Genomic DNA, 8,449 nt, shown 5'->3' with positions numbered 1-8,449 from the left:
CAAATCTTGTTACACTAGGAAGATGCAATGTTGATGATGAGTGATTACTGTTGTTCTTCTCTGTTTTCCGAGAAAAGGAAAAAATCTGTTCATCAAATATAACATCTTGAGATATATATATACTCTTCCAGTTGAAGTGGTTAAGCACTTAAACCATTTATGCAAATTACTATATCCTAGAAAAACACATTCTTTAGATCTGAACTGCAAATTATGTTGATTATAAGCTCTTAAGTGAGGCCAGCAAGCACAACCAAACACTTTCATCATAGAGTAATTTGGTTTCATTTGAAATAGCCTCTCCAAGGGTGAAAAGCATTGTCGATAACCCTTGTTGGAAGCCTATTAATCAAGTATGTTACAGTCAAGATGGCTTCATCCCAGAATTTGAGTGGCATGGATGAGTAAGCAAGAAGTGCAAGACCTGTTTCTACAATATGCCAATGCTTCCTTTCCGCTGAACCATTTTGCTGGTGTGTGTGGGGGCAAGAAACTCTATGTTCTATACCCATAGTAATGAAAAATTTGTTGTGAATCTTTAGATATTCTCCTCCCTAATCAGGTTGAACATATTTTATTTTTCTATCAAGTAGTCTTTCAACATAGCACTAAAACTGAACAAAGACTTGTGCCACTTCTATTATGTCTTTAAGTAAATATATTCAAGTAAATTTACTAAAATCATCAATAAAACTGATATAATATTTATAACCCCAACAGATTGAGTTGGCGGGCCCCATAAATTAGAGTAGACCAACTCAAGAGGTAACATAGATTTATGAATAGAGTTTGAATAAGGTAATTGATGACTTTTGGCTAATTGAGAAGCATTACATACTCTAGGTTTCTTTGAACTAGTTTGTTCTAATTTATTTAGACACAATATAGACTGCACTACTTGATAGGATGGATGGCCGAATCTTGCAGGCCATAGCTCCTTTCCTGTGACTGCACCGACCATATCATTCTTGACACGATTTGGCTTGATTGGATAGAGCCCCAACTTACACCTGCCTTGCAGGACCTCTTTCTTCGACACCTGATCCTTTACAACAAAATAATCAGGGTGAAACTCAAGAAAAACATTATTATCTTATGCAAGCTTATGAACAGAGACCAGATTCTTAGAGATGTGTGGTACATGCAAGAGGTTTTTAAGAACAAGAGGTTGTGATGCTATATCAATAGAAGCAAAAACAATATGATGTATATTCAAACCTACTCTATTGCCGACTTGAATCTAGTCTCCTCTATTGTACTTCTCTATCATTGTTAAGCGATCAAGATCACTAGTTATATGGTATGTTGTACCTGTATCAACATACCAATTAGGGTCAATCTGATATGAGTTTGATGTGGTGGCCATAGCTGCTGAACACCCTTCATCAACTTGATATGCATGATCAAACTGATGCCAACACTTGCTCGTGATATGTCCATTTTTGCCACAGACTTGGCAGATTGATTGTGTCTTGACCTTCACCAGAAATATTACGATTGTTGTTGGCATTACGATTTTGCTATTATTGATTGCCACCACGACCGCGACCACATCTACGGTCACCATTACCTTGATTTCCACGTCCTCTACCAGAAAAATTTGCAAATGGAAAATCAGTCTGCATCTGTGTAACAGAGTTACTCTGTTCTAATCTTATTTCATAGCTGAGCATTAAAGAATATACTTCTCCAAGGGTGATTGCACCAGATCTTGCAATAATGGAAGTCACTAATGGATCATAATTAGATCCAAGCCCTATGAGCAGATAGGAGATAATTTCTTCCTCTAGTAGAGGCTGTCCCACAGCAGCTAGAGTATCTGTCAGATTCTTCAGTTTTCGATAGTAATCTGACGCTGACAAATCTTTCTTCTTCAGATTTACAAGTTGCATTCTTAGTTGAACAATTATGGCCCTCGATTGTGAGGAGATTCGTTGGAAAATTTGGGACGGTGAACTCGACATGGCTCTTGTACTATGTAAAAAAACAAATTACTTTTGAATGTAAGTACAATTTACATGGGATTCTTGGCTATTTATATTGCTAAACATGAACAGATACTGTATCGGCAACAAACTATATTTTGCCGAGTCCGAATAAATATAGAATCGTAACTATACAAGTTACTATACACACACACACACACATAACTTTGATTCTATTTCTAAATAAGAGATCTAATTCCATCTCTTAACAGCTGGCACTAAAATACCAAACATCATGCCATTATGCGGTGGCCCGGAGAACACTGCAAGCTTGTGTGCGCTCTTGTGCTGGCCACCGAGCGGTGGTAGAGGGGCTCAATCACATTTGACCGATTGGCTCAGTTTCCTCGACTCAATGTACCGACCTGCCCATGTCTCTGCCAAGGCCCAAAAGTTTTGCAAGAAGGAAATCGTGAAGGCTCCCATTGTGCATGGGTGATGATGACACTTTTGAAGTGTACATGAATGGAATATACACCTGATCAACTTCTTGTATGCCATCTCCCTGGGAGGCCACACTGGGTGACAAGCATCACAATCGCCAGAGCCTCCCCACCATGGTCTCGTGCGGCCGCTGATGCCACTGCCGGCCGGCGACAGTGGCAGCCAACGACGGCACCAAGCGGTTGCCACTGTGGACCACTCTCTCCTCCCCCTACCTCTTCCCCTGCTCTGCACCTCTCCCCCTCCACCTTCTCGTTGTGCACTCCAGGGAGTGGATCCGATGTCTCCCCACCCGGATCTGATGTTTTTGCAGGGAGGCTCGTGCATCCGCAGTCGGTGCTGTCTAGATCTAGCCGGCACACGGCCTTCGATCGTCGAGGGCAATCTTGGGTGGCAGCAGGCCTCTGGGGCCTATCCGGATTGTCCGTCACCTCATGTTGGTGGTTTCTCGGTCTTCCGGGGGAGCTGCCTCCCAGTACTTTTGGTGGCAGCCAGCTCTAGGAGGTGTGTTGGTGACACTCCTGCGTTGGGCAGGTCCTTTTGGCCTGTGGTGCTTTCGGCGGTGCTGCGGGGTGCTGTGTGCGTTGTCACGTTGGTGAGAGCTACGGCGTGCGAGCCACGCGTGTCACCATCACGCGTAGCCCGTTGTGGCCTGCAAGCTTGGTGATCGGCTGGCTGCTTGCAGCCCCCGCTGCCGTGGTGGCTCCTCATCGTCCCATCGCATAGATGGTTGCCTTAGCCACTCTAAGCCATGGCGGCTCCTCCCCTTGCTGGTTCGTCTCTCTTCTCTGATCCGGCCTGTGGGGAGCTTTGTGGCGAAGAGGGGTTGTGGGTTGACTTGTGCTCATGGTGGCTGAGTCCTCGGGTGGAGGCACTAGGCGAAGGCCTTGCCTGGCTTTTGGCCTAGGCTGACGACGGTGACGCCCTACGTCGCTTCCTCCTTCGAGGCGTCCTATCGAAGGTGCCTTCCTCTCCCCTCCCCCTACCGTGGGATCTTCTTGGGTGAAAATCCTGTCTATGTCTGGACTGGAGACAGCGACGCTTTCGGCGTCGTGTCCTCCCAGGAGAAGTCGCTTAGCAAGATCCTACATTGGACATTGATGGCTGACGGCTTTGTTACGACGAGTTCCTCCTTCAGCAATGGTTGTCGACCACACTGGCCCCTTAGGGACTAGCTTGTTGGTGAGGCCTATGCTTTGTTGGGGTTACGTCTCATGTCCATTGGCGGGTTTTGTTGGAGTCAGAGCTATTATGTCAGGGCGTCCGACTAGCTTGGCAATGATGACACGTGGTGGCCGTGTGCAGGGATATAGGTTCACCGTGGCAGAGCTTGAGATCCGTTTTTTGGAAGTTGGAGCTGCGGATCTTTTCGACGAGCTCAGCTTTGATGACCCGATAGTGGACTCTGCGTGTTGTTAGGAGTAAAAACTTCACTTAATCATTACTAGAGCTAGCCCTAAGATCAAACACCCAAATAGCGGAAGAATGAACACGTACCGGAGCCTGGAGAACCCATTTGGTTCTTGGTTAGTCGCTGCAGTGGCGACGGTCTTCGAGTCGATTCAGCGCCTCTTTAGGATAGGGAAGAGTTTGTTAGGGCGTTTGGGACCTCACGGGATTTGCTTTCACACCGGGAGGCGCCGAAACCCTTTATTTATATGGCGCTGCTCGACTCGGGACCGCAACCATGTGTTGGTTGCGCCTCCGATCGTGGCGCGTACGGGAATCCTAATATTTCGGTCTCGTTAGTTAGGATACGTCAGCCGAGATCAATTCCAAAATTCTCCCCCTTGATCGTAAGGCTATCATCATAAGCCCACTCTCAATGAAATAGCACACCAAGGCAAAAGATTACAGCGGCTCATTAAATGCCACTGAAACATATAAACCTATAGTACACTATTTCATCTCGAAATGGAAATTCGTTATTCCTAATGGGAGTTGGTTTGCATTATGGTCCTCTTATCGAGAATCATAGGCTTTCCAATAACCCCATGCTGGCAACATGATCACGAAAAATATGGGGTGGTAAGCCTTTAGTAAGCGGATCCGCAAGCATTGACTTAGTACGTATATGCTTGACACTTATTGTTTGATCTTGGATTCTATCTTTCACAACATGATACTTAATGTCGATGTGTTTGGCAGCACCACTCGACTTGTTGTTACTCGTACAGAAACTGCGGGTTGATTGTCACAGTATAACGTAAGTGGTTTTGAAATATTGTCAACCACTCTTAATCCCGGGATAAAGTTCTTTAGCCATACAGCCTGCCCGGTAGCCTCATAACATGCCACAAACTCAGCTTGCATCGTTGAAGATGCTGTAAGTGTCTGTTTTGAGCTTTTCCACGATATAGCTCCTCCAGCGAGGGCGAAGATATAACCTGACGTGGATTTCTTAGTGTCTACACACCCCGCAAAATCTACATCCGAATAACCAACGACTTCAAGGTTATCGGATTCTTTAAATATGAGCATGTAGTTTTTAGTGCCTTGCAAATAGCGAAGGACTTTCTTAACGGCTTTCCAGTGGTCCGGTCCTGAATTTGACTGATATCTGCCAAGCATCCCGGTCACGAAAGCTAAGTCAGGACGTGTACATACTTGAGCATACATAATGCTTCCGATAGTTGAAGCATAAGGAACCGTCTTCATTTGATCAATTTCATATTGGTTCCTTGGACATTGATATGTTCCAAACTTATCGCCCTTAACAATAGGAGCAGGCGTGGCAGAGCACTTATGCATATTGTATTTCTTTAGTACTCAGTCAATGTATGCCTTTTGAGAAAAACCTAATACTCCTTTGGACCGATCTCGGTGAATTTCAATGCCGACAACATAAGAGGCTTCACCGAGATCCTTCATATCGAAATTAGAGGAAAGAAATCTCTTGGTCTCAAATAGTATATCCTTATCACTGCTGGCCAATAAGATATCATCCACATAAAGAACTAAGATGGTGAATTTTCCCCCTTTAAATTTTATATAAATGCAGTTATCAACTTCATTTTCTTTAAAGCTAAAATTTCTAATGACTTTATCAAACTTGAGATACCAGTGCCTAGACGCTTGTTTTAAACCATAAATTGATTTCTTAAGGCGACATCCAAATGTTCCTGGCCTTTCATGACAAAACCTTCCGGCTGAGCCATGTAAATATTTTCTTCCAAGTCACCATTAAGGAATGCCGTTTTTACATTCATCTGATGCAACTCTAAATCATAATACGCTGTGAGCGTCATAATTATTCTGAAATAATCTTTACTTGATACAGGAGAGAAAGTTTCATTATAATCGATTCCTTCTCTTTGCGAGAAACCTTTAGCTACGAGCCTTGCTTTGAACCTTTCAATGTTCCCATTACAGTCATGTTTGGTTTTGTAGACCCATTTACAGCCTACTGTTTTGGCTCTGTCAGGGATTTCTACTAGGTCCCACACATCATTATTGCTCATAGACTTTAATTCGTCATTCATGGCATTAAGCCACTCAGACGAATGCTCACTCGTAATGGCCTCTTTATATGAGTTAGGATATTCTATCTTCCCTATGTTATTAACATCCTCATTTATATAAACAACATAATCATTTGAGATGGCAGGTCTCCTGTACAGCCCCACACGTGTAAATACTTTAAAGAGGGTTTTCTTCCAATCCATAATTCATAAGGTGTTTTTGGAACTGATTTACTGGGAACCCGATTAAGAATGTGTGCGGCTGTCTTAAGTGCCTCCATCCACAGTCCAACTGGTAGACTAGAATAGCTGAGCATGCTTCGCACCATGTCCATAAGTGTACGGTTGCGTCGCTCAGCTACCCCGTTTTGCTGAGGTTCACCAGGTGTAGAATATTGGGCTACTATGCTATTTTCCTGAAGGAATCTGGCAAAAGGACCAGGGATTTGCCCATATGGGGCATACCTCCCATAATATTCTCCCCCGCTATCCGATCTCACTACTTTAATCTTCAGGTTGTGCTGATTTTCTACTTCAGCCTTAAATATCTTAAATTTGTCGAAAGACTCAGATCGATCTTTAATGGGGTAGATATAGCCATAACGAGAGAAATCATCAGTGAAGGTAATGAAAGAATCAAAACCATCAACTGATGTCACAGAAAAAGGACCACATATGTCCGTGTGAATTAATTCTAATAATCCTGTGCTCCGAGTGACCCCTTTCTTTATTTGCTTAACGTATTTTCCTTTAATGCAGTCTATGCAGTGGTTAGAGTCGGAGAAGTCTAAGGGTTGGAGAATCTCTTCCTTAATGAGACGCTCCATTCTCCCCCTCGAAATGTGGCCTAGACGATAATGCCACAATTTTGAAGAAGTCTCATTAATTGTATTTCTCTTTCTCTTATGGCTTACATCATAGACATTCATCGTCACAAAGGATTCGTTATGAGGAAGCATATAAAGTTTGTCTTGTCGGACGGCAAGACCAATAACATCTGAATTAAATTTAAGAATACATTTATTGTCTCCAAAATTACAATGAAAACCATCATCATCTAACATCGAAACAGAAATGAGATTCCTCCTCATGGAAGGAACATAAACTACATTATTCAGTCTAAGAGTGAAGCCACTATCAAGAACTAATGGAAGGGATCCGACAGCTTCAACTTTAGCTTCCTTCCCATTGGCAATTCTAAGACTTCGCTCCCCCTTTCCTAATGTTCTCACGGTAAGGAATCCCCTTCTTTGCGAGCCACTTCAGGAAACCAACACAGTCCTTTTGGTAGTGGTCCTTCTTGTGGCAGAAGTGGCATCCGTCATCCTTAGATTCTTGAGAGGCAGAAGCAGAAGGAGCAAGTGCCTTGGGCGCCCTCTGTGCTGCCTTGTCGTGTTTAGCGACGAAATGCAACTTCTTCTTAGACTTGAAATCCCCTTGGAATTTTCTTTTATTCTTGGGGTTGCTAACTTGATTCACAAAGTCTTTATTTTCAGCCCTCACCCTCTCTTCCTCTTGGACGCACACCGCGATCAAGTCGCTCATGCTCCACTTCTCTTTCTGAGTGTTGTAATTTATTTTAAAAGGAGTGAACTCAGGAGTGAGAGAGGTCATAATGAAGTGGACAAGGAAACCCTCAGAGATTTCCATGTCCATGCCCTTGAGTTTGGCAGCTATGTCCGTCATCATCATGATGTGTTCTCTTATGCCACCGGATCCATAATTATACTTAGTGTTGAGAAGTTTCTGAATCAGTATGCTGGCGTAAACCTTGGAGGTGCCCTTGAATTGCTCCTCCACAGATGCCAAGTAGGTCTTAGCCTTTTCTGAGTTTGGGATCGCTCCCCTTATAGCATCTGATATTAAGTTCCTCATTATCATAAGAGACATGCGGTTGGACCGCTCCCATTTCTCAGAAAGTGCATCATAAGTTTTCTTTAATTCATCATAATTTTTCACGCCAATGGCGGGAGCAGTGGGATTGTCAACCCTAACTGCATAGTTCAGGTCCAAAATACCAAGGACAATAATCACCTTAGCTTTCCAAGCAGGAAAATTATTGCCCGTAAGTTGCTCTATGCCGTCAATAGTGGCGGCAATAGAGGAAGCGTTAAGAGCTGGAGAGAAGAATTATGCCAGATTAGTAAATTTATCATAAGGAAATAAAAATTTGCACGAAAATAACCCTACGTTGGTCTGATTAAAATCATGCAAAAATAAAACTTTAATCCGCATCACCGTTGGGCAGAAAACAGAAAAGAATTTGAACTATTACATAAGATGACGCATAATCACAATCAACTTTGGTCAGAAAGTAATTATGAACCTACATAAAATGATCATAAAATTCTCCGAAAAAATCTTCCCGTTGGATCCAATTCAACCAGAGAATTAATCATAATATTTTATGCATTAATCATCATTAACTTTGGGCTATTTGCATTAGATATTCCAGTGCATAAATGGAAAAAGCGTTAGAAATCACTGAAAATTCCAAATAAATGGAAAAGCTCAAAGCTTTAAAGAAAACAGCCCAAAACGGCCTTTCGGCCTGGCTCG

The 8,449-nt window shown here is 43.0% G+C and overlaps 1 non-coding gene across 1 annotated transcript; it reads right to left on the bottom strand.

Annotated features, from left to right (window-relative positions):
• Window positions 1-1,657: 1,657 nt before the first annotated feature.
• On the bottom strand, window positions 1,658-1,797 carry LOC133905612 (small nucleolar RNA Z247). The gene has a single exon (XR_009907663.1). It is a non-coding gene; the product is annotated as a small nucleolar RNA Z247 (small nucleolar RNA).
• Between the last annotated feature and the right edge of the window lie 6,652 nt (window positions 1,798-8,449).

The sequence above is a fragment of the Phragmites australis genome, chromosome 22 (assembly GCF_958298935.1).
Source record: "Phragmites australis chromosome 22, lpPhrAust1.1, whole genome shotgun sequence".
In the NCBI taxonomy this organism is placed as follows: domain Eukaryota; kingdom Viridiplantae; phylum Streptophyta; class Magnoliopsida; order Poales; family Poaceae; genus Phragmites; species Phragmites australis.
Note: the sequence above shows the minus strand (reverse complement) of the source record. Positions and strands in the feature narration are given on the sequence as shown.